Consider the following 20,300-nt stretch of genomic DNA (forward strand, 5'->3'; position numbering starts at 1 on the left):
TGGTCCACTGGATCTGAAAAGTCCCTACTTTAGAGTAGTTTAACATTTCAGTATTCAGAGACAACTGCTCTCCTTCTCCATGTTTCACTCCCCTGCCACAGTCTTCTTGTGTGGCCCAAGATTCCTCCTTCCTACCTGTTGTCATCATAGCACAGCCCCACTTCTCCAAATTCAGTTGGTTTCTGGAAAAGCAACTCCTCATTATACCCAAACCCAGACTTATAGCTCCATAGTGTCTGATACCCACAATAGAAAAGACCAAACTGAATCAGTGGAGTCCAAAAACCTACATGTGTCTTAATAAATGGAATGTGACAAATTTTTGGTGTACTTCTGTTTCTGAGAACTCTCATTTATTCTAATTATAGTAGTCATTGATGTCTTGCATTGTGATGACATCTTCCAGGGAATGTATTTACTACTAATAATTAAGCATATTTTTACTATTCCTGGGGCACCTGGGTGGCTCAGTCAGTTGGTTGAGTGTCCAACTCTTGATTTCAGCTCAGGTCCTGACCTCAGGGTTGTAGGATCGAGCCCCTTGTTGGGGTGTGTGCTCAGCACAGAGTCTGCCAGAGATTGTCTCCCTCTCCCTCTGCTCCTACCCCCATTTGCTCTCCCCCTCTGTCCTCTCTAATAAAGAAATAAAATCTTTAACAAATAAATACACAAATATATAAACAAATATATTTTTACTATTTCCGTTAGGTAAAAATAATTAAATATGAAAATTTTCATACATGAAATTGTTGACTTTCGATTTTCCAAAAATACTGTTTTTAATGGAAAGTGATCCTTCTAAAGCATTGTTAACTTTATCTTACAGGATCATAAAAATTACTTATTCACATTTTGGCCAAATTCTGACTCTATTTGTTAAGTGTCACTAATGGTTCTCAGTTGAGCAGAGGAACCCCGTCCCCCTTGACCGTACAAGGAGGCCTCAGTTGCATGGGGACTCAAGTGAAGTAGTTTGGACTCAGGGCATTTTGCCAGTTTTATCCATATGTTATGTACTCTAATTGAGGCAGGAAGCATGCAATGAAACAGAGGGTGCCTAGGTAGTTCTGAGAAAGTAAATCCTAATTTTGGATTCAGCAGGAAGTTCAGTAACAATCTTAAAGCTTATTCTCACCGTAGGTAAAATAGAATGTATGAAAAGAAAGGACAATAAGATAGGCCATTCTTATTTGAGGGGGAAAAATTTGATACTGTGCCTTTTCAGAGGAGACTTCAAAGATGGCTTTTGAAATTCCCCCCCTTTCTAAATAGGTCCCCTCCTAAACTTCATGAACCCTGGAGAAAGTATCTGTTCCAGTTCATAGTCATTAAAGCAAAAAATAATGCTGAAATTATAATGAAGATAAGATCATATTTTATAGAATACCAAGATACTGAATCAGCTGAAATAAAATTTTATGTGGTGAGCTATTCTATTGCCCTGCTTGATTGATGTGTATGGTGGCAATTTTCATACAATATGGCATCCAGAAATCTACTTTAAAGTTGATTAACTATTTGGTCAAATCTGATATTTATGGATATTTCTGTGGTTCACTGGGACCTTGATCAGAAATATAAACCCATAAACCAGCATTTATTCTATTCACATTTCACTACAGGAATTTTTCTGAATGGTAGCTCACCATGAGTACCCACAGGGCTTCTAGGAGTTCCAGAATTTTCAGGAATAATAATATTCTACCTTGCAACACTAGAATGTCTATGCATGCTATATTCAGAAGCTAAATGTAAGGTGATCTCTAAAATATTACAAATGGGGGAAAGAAGGAAAAAGGAACTTCCATGTATTCAGAAACTGTCTATGTTATTTTGAACACCCGAATAAGAAGGCTCTCTGTAATATATTTACATCTATTTTTGATAGCTCGAATAGTTTGCCTATGAGGGCATCATTATTATTTTTTTCATAATTTTTGGAAATAGAAAACCCAGAATCTGCAGAGCTCAGAAAACTATCAGCACAGTTATGTTTAACGTCTTCTAAAATTTGTAACAATTCTCTTCTTGTGATGGAGTCAGTCCTCAAGAACAAGTATGTACCGCTCTGATACTACTTTCTCACTTAGGCAATTTAAAGGAACCTATACATTGAGTCACTGATTCTTGAATGGAGTGTGTGCTATATGCATTCCAACTTTTTCTTTGTAGTACTCAAATAATTCAGCAGTCTTAACATTTCACATGAACAGAAAGAGCAAGCAAATAGTACTTGAAGTTGGTGACACTTCCGTAGTAGGAAACATTTCTGTTTCTCAGTTGAATGGTCTGCCTTTGCCATATTCAAATGATGCCACTTGTAAACGTCTCTGTCCTCCCAAATGACAAATAATTTAATAACTTTAATTCTGACTTTCTGTTTTCCTGTATTAAAAATGAGAGGTGCCTTTGGATTTGCATAGGAACTTTAAACACTATCCTAATCAAATTATCCCATCTGACACTCTACTAGGAGTGTTTAATCTCGACAGCAGATAAAAAGTAAAAGTGTATGTGTGTGTGTGTAAACTGAAGTTAGGTTGTTAAGAAGATCATCAAACTAGGGATTACCTCTAACACTGCATCAAAATGCACATTTTATGTCTGTGTAATTAGGTTTTAATAAACATGTTTGATGGTTACTTAAAAAACATATTTTTCAATGTAGAAATAGCATCTTATAAACTACAGTAAAAAGAGACTTGCAAGACTATTTGTTTTTTAATTATAGTCTGATTATGATAAGCATTTGTTATTTTCCCAAGTAAGATTAATGTTATAAATCAATTTTCTAAATTTGAAGCTTAAATGCAATATGTTAGACACAACTCTGAATGTCTATTACAGTAAATCATGGCTTTGCTGGCATTTTCTAGAATATTTGTTATTGTATGTAACCTTTTAATTGGGGTCACATTTTTTAAAGTGCCTACATAAATGGTTTATGATGTAAATGCTAGTTTTAATGGGTCATTAGCCATTAACAAATCACTCTGTGGTTATTTTTCTGATTGCCAGTTAAGGTTTTATTCATTCTTAGCTCTTTACATTTTTAGTTATAATCATTTTTATTGGCAGTTGAAAACTATTTTAACAAAAATATGACATCAGGATTTTTTAGCTGTGTATGTTTATCAGAAGAGCAATACAGAATAACAACTTGGTATGGAGCATTCATGACTGGAATCATATGTTTATTCTCCTAAACAAAAAACGTTTTCTATTTAAAAAAAAAAAAAACTGCCAGTGCATTTTGTCACCACAATCTTACAATTTTATATTTGTATATAAATTTACCTTCCTTTCTACTTCTGCCTATGCGCATGTAATATTTTCTAGAAATGACTCAGTTTATAATAATGACCTTTACAAGTTTAATCGTTAAAGTCCCGATATATCCACAGTAAAATATTACAGTGACCAGTGAGTCCCAATCCACTAGGAAAGATTATCTGTGTCAGTTATTGGTGAATATAAAGCTTTCTGCATGGACTAGAACCAAATGGGCATTCAAATTCCCTACCATAATAAAGTTTTAATAAGCCAGTGATAGAAGGTTTTGCAGTAATAGATGATGACCAACACACAAATTAAGTTAGCAGATATTAAGCACAGAAATTACATTTATCTGTATTGACAAATTGCTTATTTTGTATGGCTGCAATGCAATCAATATTGTCCTTCCAAGTATGTCAGTAGACCATTTGAAATTCCAGTATGAATCTGAAATTCCATGCTATGATGCATTCAAAACTTAAAAGCCGTATTCACAGAGCTTGTCTTTCACTTTTTCTGGTGGGGGGTGGGGTATCTCTTTCAAAATATATTAGCAATTGATATGGTTTAGTTTTTCAACTTAATAAATTCTTTTCTCCCCAACTGCAGGACTAAAGAATGCAATGTAGTATTGTCTAGCTAATCTGTTAGAATATAGCCCTAAGAGTGGTGGTGTATTCCATGGAGGAGAACTTTGAGGAGTTGCCATAACTTCGTCATCTGAAAAGAGCCCAGTCTTGGTATTCTGTCATCACATATCCCATTGCCTATCATGGAGGCACATAGAAGCAACACAAGATGCTTAGCCATTCACAATTGAGGAGAAAGGGAGTCTATAATAAAATTCAGAAGCTATTAATTCTTTTAAAGTATTTATAGAGGCTCACTGAAGGAACCCCACTGAAGAAAACCCTTCTGGAAAGCGTTTGGCAGTTTGGTTGTAGAAATTCAATGAAAGAGCAGGTGATTGATTGCCGAAGATGCTGTGTTCTTTTTTCTGCTGCATCCTTAGAACCCTGAGTGATTCAGAACAAATTATTTAGAATTGCTGGGCCTTAGTTTTCTGAAAAAAAGAAAAAAAGAAAAAAATGTACCTGGTTTTTCTGGTGTGGATTCCCTAACCGAGAAAGCATGTAGTGCATATTACGAAGAAACTGCTTCTCCATAGTGTCCACCTCTGTATATCGGCATTAGTTCTGCCTTGCTATGTTATACACATTAAGGGAGAACGGGGTATATGAGAGTTAGACTTGTAAGTACAGTCATGGTTTGTTGTCCCTTTGCGTGTGAGCCAGCCTTGTTTCCCATTAAGTGGGATTTTCTGAACATTTGTGAAGAAGGAATGGATCTTTAGTACTTTTCTAAAGAGGAGTAAAAGAAACTAAGAGCATGGTGGTGGGAAAGAAGGAATTAACATAATAACAAAACTAAGAATGAAAGTAACAAAGTGTACGTTCCTGTACGAATGTGAGTTCAATCAGCTCCAGTGAAGTGGCATTCTTGATTTGAAATTTTCAGTTCTGATGTCTATGGAATATTAAATTTGATAAGATAATTGTAATTTTATTATTTCATGATGGTTGTCACCTCTTAGAAGTGTCAAATAATTACCACACACATTCAACAGAACCGAGTAGTGAACGATACAGTATGCATGCAGCCTATAAGATTGCTGCTGCTCTTGGCAGGTGGGGAGGGGTGTGTGATAGACGTGCGAGTCTGGTACATACAACAGTGAAAAAGGCAAGAGAGGCTTTATGGTGAAAATGCAGAGGAGAGGAAAAAAGGAATGTCTGGTTCACAGCATTGTGGTAAAGTGGAGAAAGAACTAGAGTAAGTGTCGAGAGGCTGTGGATTGGGTCCCAGCAGTGTGATACAAAGAAAGTTCTTTTCTTTGAGCCTCACTTTTAAAGAATCTCTTCCTTGAGATGCAACTCCACTCCCAGCAAAGCAGCCAAGACCCTGGTTGCTCACCCATCTTTTGTTCTTTAGATCTTTTATGGTTTCTGGAAGTTGATGGTAAACCCACCGCATTGAGAACTGATGTCTCTTATTTCGCTATCTTCCCTTTAACTTTTGGAGCTAATGATTCCTGCATTTTCTTTTTCCCTGAAGACATCCAGTGTGGAAATTCCAGTTCCAACCCTCTGTGGTCCTCTTTTGGGCATACGGTTCTTTAATGGAATGGTTGTAAAAGACAGGCTTAAGAGAAACATCTCAGAAGTAGTAATTCCCTATACAGTTTTCACCAAATTAAGTCTCTCTCTCTCTCTCTTTTTTTACCTCTGATTGGGAATTATAGATAGTGTTTTAAGTGTAAAGTAAAATACTGTTCTGAAGCCTCCTTTTACCAGCCTGCTATTTTTCTTGCCGCAATTGTTTAATCTTGTTTTGACAGTGGACAGAACATTAGAATTTGTTGGGCTTTTATTTCAAATTAACAACTGTCTTGAATAAAATTTTTTCACTACTATCCATCATGTCTAAAATGGGCTGGTTTGCTTGGCCGAGGATGTTATAGTATCAATTCAGGAGCAGAAAAGGTCTTGCCGTTATTGCCCTGTAGGGCTGGTCAAAGAAGATGGTGGCAGTGACAGGAAGTGATGGCTTCCTCCCTTCCCTTCATATCTGTAATGTTCCATTTATCTTTCTATAAAGGCTTTATCTGGAGAAAAATTAAAAGTTAAAAAAAAACCTTAAGTGCTAAACAGACAGTTTAATTGGTTCTGCTATTTTTAGAAACTGGAAGATAAATGCTACGTGTGCAGTTAATAAACCATAATTGGAATTTGCTTAAGAGCATGCTTTCAGTCCACACGGACCCATCCAGTGCGGGAAGCCAGAGGACCTAGCTGGGATTCAGGAATATATAAGCGCCTTTCCCAAGAGCAGCCATGACTTTCTGTGTGACCTTGAGGAATTTAATAACTTCTCTGAGTCCCCACTGGACAATAAACAAATTGGAGTGGGAACGGAAAACAAATACATTAACCAAAAACTGAATGCTTTTCAGTTCTTGGGTGGTCTCACTGTCATGTGTGTGTTAACATTTGCCATTTTCCCACCTCTGTGTAGTACTTGCTCCAACATAAAAGGCCTTACTATTTTTATGATTGCTTTTGAGCTGTGTACCTGCATAGACTTATTGTTGTGAGGATATCTATTTATATATCATCTCTGGGACTTAGAGAATCACTCATCTCCACATGCATAACTAAGTAAAAAAGATAACTACGTCAAAATATATGTGTATATATATTTACTGGTTGTGTATTATGTAGAGAGGAATGAATCTCTTAATCCCAGGCATACCTGGCACTTTCAATAACATACAACTTTTTCCCTCAGAGTGTCTTCCTAACTTTAGCTAAATATCAAGTTGTTGTTGTTTATTAAACTAGGAACCAAATAAAGCCCATGCTAAACGTTAAGTTTTTAATATTTAAAAATGCCATTTCTACTATACTTTTACAGGTGTATACTTAAGTCCTTGAAAAAAGTGACTTAAAAGTTCCCATCTGATACTTGTTTCATAGAAATGATTGTGTAATGGCAGTGAGATCAAGCAGATTTTAGAAGGCGGTACAAAGGAAAACATTAGGATATGGACTCTGAAACCAGAGTAGGTTCAAAGGTCATCACTGCTAATTACTGATCTTGTGACTTTGCTTGCATCAGTTTTCTTATTTAGAAAGTAGAGCCAAAATGTTACCCATTTCATGGGTTCATGTGAGAATTTAATGACGTGTGGATATGTAGTCCAGGTTCTGTGAGAACAGTCCCTGGGCCATAGGACATCCTTCATGAACATCGCCATATGGAAAGATCCTTGGCTTTGCAGTGGACTTAGGTTCCAATCCCACTTACGCTGTCTAACTGTGCAGTTCTCAAACACTCTGATTCTCAGATTCCCATCTGGAAATTTATTTTTCCTTCAAAAGATTTGTAAAGGATTAGAAATCTTGTGTATCCTGGATATAAATTGATCTCAAGAAAAAGACCGCCCTGTTTGCCAAATAATGAAATTTTAAAAATGTGTTTGGCCAAGCGTATCATGCAAACGTTAAGAGACATAGATGAAATAGTCAAATGTTCATTTGTATTCTTTATTAATTTAGTTATGCAAAATTTCAATTGTACTGTATATTTGTTGAAACTGTAATACTGTATCCATGAGATAATTTCAATTTCGTATTCAGTACCCATGTCTTTGTTACCTGTTGTAGGTTTTCAGAGCTTGCACCTTCACCTCAGTCTGAAGGTTTGGGAATATAGCAGTTCATTAATTCATGCACAGTGTCAATTCTATTCCAAGCCATAAGACCCCAGTACAGCTCAGTTTTTTCATTCCTTCGATAAACAAATGTTTATCTTCACAGTGAGTGGCTACTATATTGTTTTTTTTGTCTTTTCTTATGATTTATTTATTTGAGAGAGAGTGTGTATGCACATGTGGGGGGCAGGGGCAGAGGGAGAGGTAGAGAGAGCTTCTTAGGCCGACTCTCTGTTGCGTGTGGAGCCCATCACGGGGCTCGATCTTGTGACCCTGAGATCATGACCCAAACTGAAATCAAGAGTTGGACACTTAACCGACTGAGGCATCTAGGTGCCCTGCTATATTGTTTTTGAAATGTGATATTTAAAAAATTTATTGGCATGCTTATTTGCAAGCTGTATAAATCCTGGGAAAATCTACATTCTTTTAAAATTTTTGCTCTTTTTTTTAAACCTGATTCCAGTGTAGTTAGCAGACCTTCAAAAGTTTGAAAACCTAGCATAGTTTGAGATGTTTCAGGCTAATGTATCTTCCCCAAGTATATTGTGTTGTGAAAGGTAATGTAATTGATAGAGCACACCATAAAAACTGTGAGCACAAATCCACACAACACCTCTTACCTAAGCGGTATTACTTTTGGTGTTGACTTACCTTATACTTAGGTATGTATAGACATTTGTTTAATGCAGATGATATAACTTAAATAATATCTAGACTGTTAAAGAACTAAATACATAAAATATTGTTTGTGCCTAGAACAGCATCCCTCAAAAATTTAGTCATCGCAAAATCCCTTTACATCAGATATTTTGTTTATGTACGTTATACCTACCAATATTTACTGATTTAAAACTAAGACTGAGAAATGTTTAAAATTTATTTATTCATTTATTAACTAAAAAATGGCAACAGTAAACCCATTACATGTTAATAGAAACATACTTCATGAAAAGTATTTTTCCACACAATTTAGTAGGAAGAATGACATTATTTTATTCTTTCTAAATATCTTTAATCTTGACTTAACAAAGCTGTGTTCATTGCTTTGGCTGAACCAGTGAAGAATATCTGGCCCCCACAGATATGTAGATAGGAAATGGAGACTTTTTTTAATTAGTTTTTTCAGTTACCTATGGATATTCTTATCTGAGTCTATACAGAAACCCAACAAATAGTAGTTCCTTAAAAATTATTTACCATATGGAATCTTTTTGAAGCCAAACTAATAAATTATTTTACTCTATTAAAATCCATTGACCTTTTTTAAAGTCAGAATGGATCTCTTTTCTAATATAGTAACTTACAACACCATGCCTTGGTCATTTGAAAAACACTGGTTCACTGAGATGTGCCGATCTTCACAGATGGACACATTTCACTTAAAAATGTCAAAAATCACATTTGTAAATATCACCATCCATCTCATCAGACAAAAATGATATGTTTGAAGTGTTAGAAAGCTATTGTGCTCGTGGTAGCACATTCAAGTTTTGCACAATGCTAATTTTGCTTGAAAGCTTGAATTTTATCATTAGCAGTAAGTACTATTACTGTTGTTTTCCTTGAAGTGACTAAGTCAATTCATTCATTTTCTGGAGAATGAGAGAATATCCATTGAATATGCAAATCTGAATAATTATAGGTTGTCTTTCAGTAGTTATTTTAAGTAAAAATAATGTTACATTAAAAAGTAGTAGTGGTAGTTCAGCTCATAACTCACACAATTGCACAAATGTTTTCCCTTAAGACTATTATTGGTTTTAGCAGAAAATGTTTCATGTATCCTTGCCATTTTATTACACAGAACATTGCAAAATGTATTGAAGGGTGTAAACTTAATAGAATTAATATTTTTACCATTTCATCTTCAGTGAGACTGGCATTTCTTCCCTGCAAGTAGATGGTGATGCAAAACACAGTGTTGGTGCCACTGCCTTGATTCATACGAAGACACCAGGAGTTTTAGCCTTCATTGCTTTTGCATCATTAGTGAAAAAGATAATAATTTGAAAACATTATGATCATAATAGGTTTGACCTCAGGGAAAACCACTGACAGAAGAAACTAAATAAATGGTATTTATACCTCATAATAATAATAATGATAGCTGAAACCCATTGTTTATATGTATTCTGACATTATTACACTTTTAAATGTTGATATCCACAAAATAATTTTGGTTACTTAGTCATCTCCTTAATAGCATTCTGAATTTCGATTCAGTCGAGAACTTTGTTCAAGGTGGTTACGTGCACTGGGCATTCACGTCAAAAGTGTCCATTTGTGAGGGTCTATTAGGCTTGTGATAAGATTCTTTTAAATACCACCTTGTCCACACACACACACATAAGATGGTTGTTGATAGATGGTAAGGAAGGGCAGGAGGGAGGGAGGGAGAGAGGAAGGAAAGAAGGAGAAAGAGAGTGAGGAAGAAAAGGAGGAAAGGAAGAAGGACAAGAAGGAGGGAGAGAGGAAAGAAGGAAAAGAAAACAAGTTAAGAAGCAATGAAGAAAGGCAGTAAGGAAGCAAAGGAGAGAAGAAGGAACCAAGGCAATAATGAAGAAATAAAAGATGTGGAAGAAGTAAGGAATTGAGATGAATACCTAGAATACTTTTTGTCTGGGTTGAAATTGAAGGTTGGTCAGAGAGGTCTTTGAAATACTGTTTGTTCAATTCAGTAGCTACTCTTGATCATTTTGCTGAATTAAACCTAGATATCATGTCTGTTATCCCATTAAATATATCCCATTAAACAGGGGAAATACGAAGCTGCAATATAAGGTCCTTGTATATTTTTGGAAAAACAAAACAAGCATCAATGGCTTTTTTTTTTTTTTTAGTACAGACTCATCCTTTGAAAAAAAAATTCTCTAAATGAAAACATGGCTTGTGAGAGCAGCTTCTGCTTCTTTGTCTTCTTTTTTATTTGTTTTTACATAGAAGAATATAGCTGTGGGTAAAAGCATTGTACTAACAACTGCCAATGTGTGCCTGCAACTGAACTCTAGGAGAAGGCTCTGCCAGGAAACAGTCTCCTAATGATATGATCTGCATATTTTAATGAGGCTGGAAATGTAGAAAACTGCATAGACTCTGGACTTTGCTCATTCTGGGTTTTTCCCTGTCCTTGTAGATAGCACATTGTTTCCCTTCATTAACATGTGATAACTGAAAATGGGTTTCCTATCACCATCCACCAGCCCTATATGGCTTGACATTTACAGAGTTCAGATGAAATACTAATAACCTTTCTGTGGTTACTCTATTTTGTCTTATTCTAATGATGGCTGTTCAATCAATGAGAGGATCACATGGCTACTGTATTACATAACGTAGAAGCAAACCTGTATCTAATTATGAGAAAAGTAAAGCTATTCAATATATTAGGAGTAACCTTTACTTTTTTTTTTTTTTACATTTTTTTTTACCTTCCCCTTTCACTTTTCTTATATGAGTTCCCAATTGGTTGTTATTGTTATTGTTGTTGTTGCTGATTTGTTTGTTTCACTCTAACCTCAAATCCCTCAGTTTCTGGCTCTCCTGTCTTTCTTTCATTGTTGCCACCATTGTTCATTGAACAGCTTCTATGAGCAAGGTGCTGTGCTAACCTTTGTATAGATATTATTTTATTTTATCTTCACAGTATTGCAAAAATATAGACTAGATTAAGCCTTCAAACTAAGAGTCAAATAACAGACTCATCTGTATCCAGATAATTTTGATGTAAATGGTTCATGGATTGTTTATTAGAGACAGCTTCAGAGAGAAGTCGAAGTAGGTAGACTTCAGTCATGAATAAATAATTTTGGGTTAAAAACATCATTACCTAGAAAAACTCATCTTAAAAGAATAGATTTTAATATCCTAAAGAAAAAGTGAACCCTACCTGAAAATAACATTTTTTGTGTCTTAGTTTTTTTAAAGTTTTCTTAGCATTTTGAATTTACTGATGTCACATCTATCACTCTGAATTGTGATAGCCAATTTATTTACATTTCCTTACTAGACTTTGGACTTGTTAAGGCTAATACTGCAAGTTCATTTTTTATTGTGTATGGTGTCCTTGACCATATAGTTCTCCAAGCAGTTTGCTGAATGAATAAATTAAAGCATTTTAACAACTCAAAACGAACAATGCAATCATACATGGCTGATCAGGTGGTTTAAAATACACATTTCAGGATGCACCTCAGAGATTCTGAGTCAATAGGTCCGAGAGGATTACAGGATTCTGAATTTTTAAAAAGTAGTTCAGGTTACCCTTGAAGGAATGTGGTTGTCTTGAACAGTTTCTGGACTAATTAGGAAAGTTCCTGTTTTGTAATTAGCTCCAAATTTTCCTTTCTCTGCTGTGCACGTTTGAATGACCGCCCTAGTAGATAAGCCTTCACTTGGAACACTTACTCTAGTCATCACTTGTGTCTTGTTTTCCATCCTAACCTGAGGCTTTCTCTGGGTACCTACTTTAATTGACTGCTCACTTTCCTTCCCTCTGCAACACCAATTGGAAAACATCCGTGATATGCATCATACACATAGCTGTCTGGAATAAGCATTGATTGCTTTTTATATAATTTTCATAAGGATGTACACCTTTTTATTAGGCACAAAATTGCTTCTCAAAGTATTGTCTTTTCTTTTTTAACTTTATACCTCCCAAGGAGGTAAAAGAGACAGATTATGTATGAAAATTACTAAAGAGGAAAATCTAGAAATGTGATGCTTTGTAATGAAAACCATATAGCATTTGCCTGAAACAACTTCTGAAGCTCTAATTCTCCAAATTTAGTGCTTTTGAAAACACCTGGGACCCAGGAATCTGTATTTTAATTTGATGATTCTGTTGTAGATGGTTCATACATTGCTTTTTTGGGGAACTTTGAACAAAAGATATGGTTGAAAGAAGTAGTTAATTTATTTTAACCACTTTTCAGCTTCTTTAAGCTTCCATCAGATATTTTCCTGCTTAACACTGACTAATCTTTTAGAACATCTCTTGTGTTTTGCTAAGGCCTCAAGTAGCTGGTCAGGGGAAAAACAATTTATGAACATAAAATAGGGAAATGGAATTTGTCTAGCCTGGTAACTTTATTTTGTGTTTAAGATTCTAAATATTTGATGTTATTTCTTAAAAGGCTAATATAATGGGTTTGCTTAGCACAGTTTCTGACAACCCAGAATTTGCATAAAAAAATATCCAACAGTCTGGTGAATATAATACCAAGTTTGGATATCAGAACCTTGATTTTCTCTCTGATTCTATAGACATTTCCCTCGGAATGTCTTCTTGATGTTTTTCTCTACCTGGTTGCGTCCTTTCTTTACCCACAAAAGAATTCATTCATCAAGGGGCTAGAGACATCATTTTTACATAAAGGCATCTTAATTTTTTATAAAAAATATGTTGATATATTCAGTGCTGTCAGAGACGGTTGTCACATGAAGTTTACGAGAGGCGTGCCTTCTTCTAGAATAGGGATCAGCAAACTTCAGCTCACAAACCAAATACAGCCTGCCACCAATTATTGCAAGGTCTGTTAGCTAAAAATGGATTTGTCTTCTCATTTAGAGGACTTTGTTTTGAAATGTTTTAACTTTTTACATTTTTTAATTATTTAAAATTCAAAAGTGGCATATTTTGTCACACGTGGAAATTATTTGAAATTCATGTTAATGTCCCATAAATAAAGTGTTATTGGCACACAGCCATAACCCTTCATTGGCATATTGTCTGCGGTCGCTTTCCTACTACAAAAGGCAGGGTTCTGTAGTTGCGACAGAGACCATATGCAGCACTCGCTGCTTGGCGCACTGTAAATTGCAGCGAAGCACTTAAAACTCAACAGTGTTTCAAGTGCCACATGTGTCACCTATCTGTGCGGAAAGCCATTTCCAAAAGATGAAATATGTAAAATCTCATTATAGATCAGCATTAAAAGACGAACATGCGCCATAAACTTTGATGATAGGGAGTGCTAACTTTGAACCCCAATTCAACAAAATGTTATCACACACATTCAAAAATAAGTTCAGTCTTTTTATTATAGATGCCTATTACCAAAAAAATTATAATTGAGTATTAGTATTGTATTTTTAATTTTGTCCATAAATGCCAAAGACGTTTGTTTTCTTTCTTGTTTGGTATTTACAGAATATCCTCAATTGTGCTGTGTGGTCTGTGAGTCTAAAATATGTACTATCTGGACCTTTACAGAAAAGGTTTACCGACTTCTGTTACTGATCATGGAATGCACATAAATTATGAGATGGTTATTTTAGTTATGGAAAATATTTCATTGTCTAGAATTATCTTTCGTAAATATGATCTGTCCCTGATTACATAAGTAATATGTGCTATTGATACAAAATTTGAGAAGGTGCTGCAAACTATAAATGGAAACCTCCTTAAAGTATAAATGGAAAACCCCCTTAAATTTATCCATCTGGGAATGAATAAACCCTGCTAACATGACAATATATTTCCTTCCAGATTTTTTTTCAAATACGTTTACATATTTAAAAACGTACTTTAAAAACAATATTTAATTTCACTTAAAACTTTATGAGGGGTAGCTTCCCATGCTGTTTGCAAATCTTTGTAACTGCTATTTTTATGATTTAATATTATTCATTCATATGGATGTGCCATAATCTTGGTCCTCCTCTAATAGGATCATTAAGATTTGAGGGGTTTGATTTTTTCCACTTTTTTAATACCGTGATAACCTATGAATAATTTAGTTGCTCAAATCTCAGATTTTTTTTCCAGATTTCTTTAAATGATATACTACTGTCATTCATTTAATATATATTTCAGTTGAGTTTGGACACCATATTCTAATTTTTATAAACACATCCTATGGTTAAGTCAAGCTACCTATTTGTTATTTAATCAGACAAAGCTTGCTTTATCCTAATACAGCCCAATAGTAAAAGAGTAGTTATGACACAGGCTGCAGATTAAGCTCAGGCCTTGAAATCCTAACTGTGTGACCTAAGTAAAATTACTAAGCTCTGAAAGTTGGAGATAACAGTAGAATCTATCTCATAGTATAACTGTCTTCAAAGTTAAATTAAACGAGGCAATATACATAAAGTGTTTAGATCAGTGTCTGCAACCAGTAGCATCTCAAGAAGTATTAGCTACGATGTAATAAAATGGAAATATCCAGCCCTCTTCTCTCACTTACATTGAGGAATACACTTTCCTCAAGAAATACCTAACTTTGGAAAGGAAATCTTCTACCACATTAAATTCAGCTTCTTCCACTTCACATTGTCAAATTTTCGAAAAGCCACAGGAATGCCACTTAGGATATTTATATCTCTACCCAGCCACTGAATCTCTACGAATTCTCCTTTGCCTCACCTTTACCAGATTGTTGTGAGGATTAAATTAGATAATATATGTGAAACACTTAGCCCACCAGTTCCTAACTGCATATACCAATAGTAACAAATATTTAAAGGCTGTCATCAGACTCTGGTGGCCTTCCAGAAATTTCACTCTTACCCCACCCTTCCCTCCCCACCCCCAACACTACCCCCCCAACCCCAGCCCCAAAGGAGAGTGGAACCACAGGGTTTTACTGGAGCAATGGTGGACTCAGCTGAATAATCACATAAGTGGGCTTTGCAGACAAGCTGGCTAAATCAGCTGTGTGTGTGTGAGAGTTTAAAAGAGTGAAAAAGGGTATAAATGGGTCAAATGGAAGACATTTAAACTTGAGGCCCACAGCTGTTCTCTGCTACTCTTGGCTTCTGACATCAGTTCCTCCTAATAAAGTATTAAATGTTAACAAAAGAAATGTTAAAGCCAATACTAGTTTTTATTTTATTTTATTTTTTAAGATTTCATTTATTTATTTATTTATTTAAGAGAGATAGATCACAAGTAGGCAGAGAGGTAGGCCGAGAGAGAGGGGGGCCACTACTAGTTTTTAAGTCAAGTTCCTTTCATACTTCCGTTTCATTCAAACAGGACTGTGGTCACCTTCCTATTCTCCTGCTCAACTTGAAATAGTTACAGACAAATAACCTCTCAAAATCTTTAATCTCTCTGAAATGTATACTTCAGGAATATTAACTCACCTTTTTTTAAGCCAAAAAAAAAGTTTATTATAATTTGTTAATCTAACTTAGCTGCCAAGTTGACTGTTTTCTTTAACAATAAATTGAATACAAAAGCTCCCAGGCAGGTAAATTACCAAACTCTGAAAGTTTGGTTGTTTAATTGACATTTCCACGTAGCCTCAGGGGGAAGTTAATTTCAGTGCTGGTTATATATACACACTTGGTGGTTGCATGGGTTAGAGCATGTGTACATACATATACATATATCTGACTTGAGGGATACACTGCAAGTAAATTAAAAGTGATTTTTCATTTGTTTTATATATACTCCTACCTAGGTCATAGGCAAATTCAGTTTAGAATTGTGAAAGGCAAAGCTAATCTTTAGTGATTTTTCAGAATGTCAGTCTTTAGAAAGCTGTATTTTTAAGCTGGGTGAATGACACCAGAAAACTGTTTCACATCCTGTTATGGTTGGAAATGTGTCTCCCTAAAATTCATATGCTGAAGTCCTAACTCTTATTGTCTCAGAATTGGCCTTATTTTGAGATAGAGCCTTTAAGAAGTAATTAAGTTAGGGGAGCCTGGGTGGCTCCATTGGTTAAGTGTCTGCCTTCAGCTCAGGTCATCATCCCAGGGTCCTGGGATAGAGCCCTGTGTCAGCCTCTCTGCTTAGTGGGAGTCTGCTTCTCCCTCTGCCTGCCACTCCCCTACTTGTTTGCTTGCTCTCTCTCTCCTGTTTTCTCTCTCTGACAAATAAATAAATAAAATCTTTTTTAAAAAGTGATTAAATTAGAATGAGGCCATTTGAGTGAATCTCAATTCCATAAGCCTAGTGTCCTTATAAAAATTGGAATTTGGACCCAGAAGTGTACCAGAGAGGAGATGGCATGATAACCTAGCAGGAGAAGATGACCATCTTCAAGCCAAGGAGAGAGGCCAGGAAGTTCCTTCCCTCAGGTCCCTCAGAGCAAACCAACCCTGCGGTGCCTTGATCCTGGACCTTTAACCTCCAGAACTGTAAGACATTAAATTTCTCTTGTTGGCCTGTGGTACTTTTTTATAACAACCCTAGCACTAGTGCATGCTGCCTTAAAGGAAGTGAAATGCCTTACAACAATAATCTATGTGAAAACACACTAAGGAGAGACAAAAGAGTTTGATTGTTTATATGTATTGAGAGACATTTGAAGAAAAATTAACATTTGTGAAATTAATCTTAGATCACCTCATAACACAGAGGCCACATTCAAGAATCATAATCCATCATTAACTTCCATCAGAATGCCTCAACGCTCGTAAAATGTTTAAAGTAGGAGCTATGGAAGATGCTATGTGTCAAATGGACCGACTTTTCTTTAAGGTAAAAGAAAAAATCTCCCAGACATGCTGAATTACCTTGCATATATTCCATTGCCTATAATCTAGTAAAAACAAAAGAAAACAAAAAATCCATCACCAGTATTGTGGTGAGTACAGTGTCGTCTGTAGCCTGGGATTCATAATTTTACTTGGGGCAGTTAGGTCTCTAGTATTTCTCCCTCAGGGTTGAGGCCTTCATCCACCTGGTGGCCCTATTAGGATGTCAAATAAAGTATCATGAGGCTTTCTAAGTCCTAACATTTTGGGGGCTGATAATTCATGAGTAGTAGAAGCAGAAACCACAGGGAAAATCTCAGAGCACCAACAGAACTAAAGACAGGAAGACAAGAGTCTCTACGAGCCTCCAGATTAATCTTCCCAGGAAGAAGCGGAGACACTAATGCTTGAGGAACATAAAAACAGACTACAAAAAGCGGTAAGGATAAAACCGCATTATAGCTTTTACTTATTTTGTTGGACTTTTATTTCCAAATCACGCAATTGTCTGAGATGATTTAATGCACAATTACATAAAAAATGAAATTAACATGTTTTTAAAAGCATAAAAGCAACTGCTAAATAAAGCCATAACATTTTTCTCTGCGCTACCAAGATAATGAACCATATTTGTCATCTCTAACTGTGCTTCTGTGTCATGAGTATGGAATTTGGGGCAGGAGGGGGGCAGGGAAATAGACCTTCTTTACTGAGAGACTGTCTCACAGCTCCCTGGGAAGTGGCTTTTGTCACTTCCAAAGTGCAATAGGTTGGAGAACGAAACAGCAAGGCCTGGAAAGAACTGTGTCACTATGACACAAAATGCCCAAGTATTCTTAAGTTACAGAGGGAAGATAAGAGCAAATTGAGGTTGTATGGGGTATGCATTTTGAATCTTGGTATCTATTAGGCTGCAAAATGCTGACTATTGACTCAAGAGAGAGCTTTCCTTTTCTTTTTTTTTTTTTTAAAAGATTTTATTTACTTATTTGACAGAGAGAGAGAGATCACAAGTAGGCAGAGAGGCAGGCAGAGAGAGAGGAAGGGAAGCAGGCTCCGCGCTGAGCAGAGAGCCCGATGCGGGGCTCGATTCCAGGACCCTGGGATCATGACCAGATCCGAAGGCAGAGGCTTAACCCACTGAGCCACCCAGGTGCCCCGAGAGCTTTCCTTTTGATGCAGGGGATGGCCGCCTTAATAATATGGATACCTATGTACGCAAATACACACATATGTGATGTTGGATATAAATTATATGTATAAAACATATTTGTAAACATACAGTCACATCAAAACTTTTCCTAATGTCCAGCTGAAATGCCCCCTTCTTTTTAGATTTTTTTATTATTATTATTATTTGAGAGAGAGAGATCACAAGTAGACAGAGGGGCAGGCAGAAACAAAGAGGGAAGCAGGCTCCCTGCTGAGCAGACAGCCTGTTGTGGGGCTTGATCCCAGGACCCTGAGATCATGACCTGAGCTGAAGGCAAAGGCTTAACCCACTGAGCTACCCAGGTGCCCCTGAAATGCCCCTTTCTTATTGTTATCTATAAGGTATCCTTCAAGTTTCTGGAAAGAAAAAAAAAAAAAAAGCAAATCATGTCTTATTTTCAGAATGATTTTTATAGAGCACATGGATTAGTTTAGTGATAAATGGAAAATAATGATTGTATTCAAAGGTTGAAAAATCATAGACATACAAGAGAATCTACTGTATTCCAGAGCTATGCTTATATTTTTTTATTTTGCTCCTGCACTCAGCTCACTCTCTGATTTTTTTTGTTTTGTTTTTGTACCATTCTTTAAATAATGTCTAATGCAAGTTACCAGTGCATGGATATATGCCAAGAGACTAGATCACTAGAGGAAAAAATATAATTTAATGCCTTTGTTTCTCTGCTACTCAGCTACTGGATGGCGTTTGGTTGAGGAACCTGTACAAGTTGGAGATGACAACCACATAACCTACATTATATGCTTTGCCCATGCAAGATGAGTATTAATCAAAGGACCAAATCAGTGCCTGATGTACACCTTTTTATATGTTCCATGATTTAAAATGGATAGGGAGAAAAAAATCAAAAGAACAATATTTCACATCTATGAACAAATTAATGGAAAGTTTTATTTAAAAGTTCAGAAAAATATACATGTTAGACATAAGTAAATATCAAGACATTTTTGTGCTAGTTCAGCGGGGCCACATACCAGCCTGGTTAGACTGGAATTCTGACCGAGCGACCTACAGGCCTCTCGTGCCACGTAGGTGCAGTGTAGTGGTTTGTGAAGGTATTTTGTTTGAGGATTCAGTCCAGGATCTAGTCTAATTTCAGTTGTCTCTGGTTTGGAGCCTGGGTATTTGTGTCACTTCAGGAAGTTCTCTGTGAGACTCTTAGTTATTCAGGATAATATCTGAATTTGCACAAACCTGTGGGAAATGATACGTGAGAAAAGGAAGCACCCGAGGAAACCAAAGACCATCAGCCAAAACTAGAACTAGACAGACTTCTGTGTATCTGTGTGTATGTATGCGTGGATATGCTTCCGCATTTGTGTACGTGTACGTATGGATGCCTGTGTTTATAGATATTTATGCGTGTGTTCGTATATGTATCTTATTTGTTTGTGCACATATAAAGTGTACATGAGTGTTTGCATGGATACACGTGGTTGTGTGTGTTCATGCGTGTATTTTGTGTATTTTGTTGTATATTTTGTTGTGTGTAGTGTGTGTATGTCATTATGTTTGTGACCTCCGTGTGTATGAGTGGGGTCTGAGGCCTTTTAACCGTCTTAAAGTTTCGTGTTTGTTTTTTCTTTCAATTAACTGTCTTAGGTCAGTTTGGACTGCCATAACAAAACATCAAACAGAAGAATTTTATCGCTCACAGGTCTGGAGGCTGAAAAATGGGATCAGGGTGACAGCATGACTGGGTTTGGCCCCTCTTCTGGGTTGCAGACTTCCGGTTATATGTTTACCTGATGGGGGTGCCTGGAGCCTGTTTTGTACACTTGTGACCTCATGACTTAAGCACCTCTCATTGGCACCCCCTACTCACACCATCACCTTTGAGAGTTAGGATTTTAACATATAAATTGTGGAGGGGCGCAAACATTCAGACCATAGCATTAACTAATAGTATTTCTATTTCTGCAACCCGATTCTGCTGAATTTTTTGGCTCATAAGTACCCAATAAAGAATGATATTAAATATAAAATGGTAAACAAAAATGTAGGATTGGTCCTTAGTTTTATTACTCTCGAAAACTTCAGGTGGAACACCATACCCAAGTCTGGGTTACCAATCGTGTGTTT

At 36.1% G+C, this 20,300-nt stretch overlaps 1 protein-coding gene and 1 long non-coding RNA gene across 5 annotated transcripts in view; both read left to right on the top strand.

The window, feature by feature from the left end:
* Nucleotides 1–20,300, top strand: part of TENM2 (teneurin transmembrane protein 2) — a 1,307,492-nt gene that overhangs the window by 538,411 nt on the left and 748,781 nt on the right. The window lies entirely within an intron of this gene.
* On the top strand, nt 1,706–19,076 carry LOC125100694 (uncharacterized). The gene is made up of 3 exons (XR_007127627.1): nt 1,706–1,751; nt 16,849–16,988; nt 18,892–19,076. It is a non-coding gene; the product is annotated as an uncharacterized LOC125100694 (long non-coding RNA).

The sequence above is a fragment of the Lutra lutra genome, chromosome 5, assembly GCF_902655055.1.
Source record: "Lutra lutra chromosome 5, mLutLut1.2, whole genome shotgun sequence".
Taxonomy (NCBI): Eukaryota; Metazoa; Chordata; class Mammalia; order Carnivora; family Mustelidae; genus Lutra; species Lutra lutra.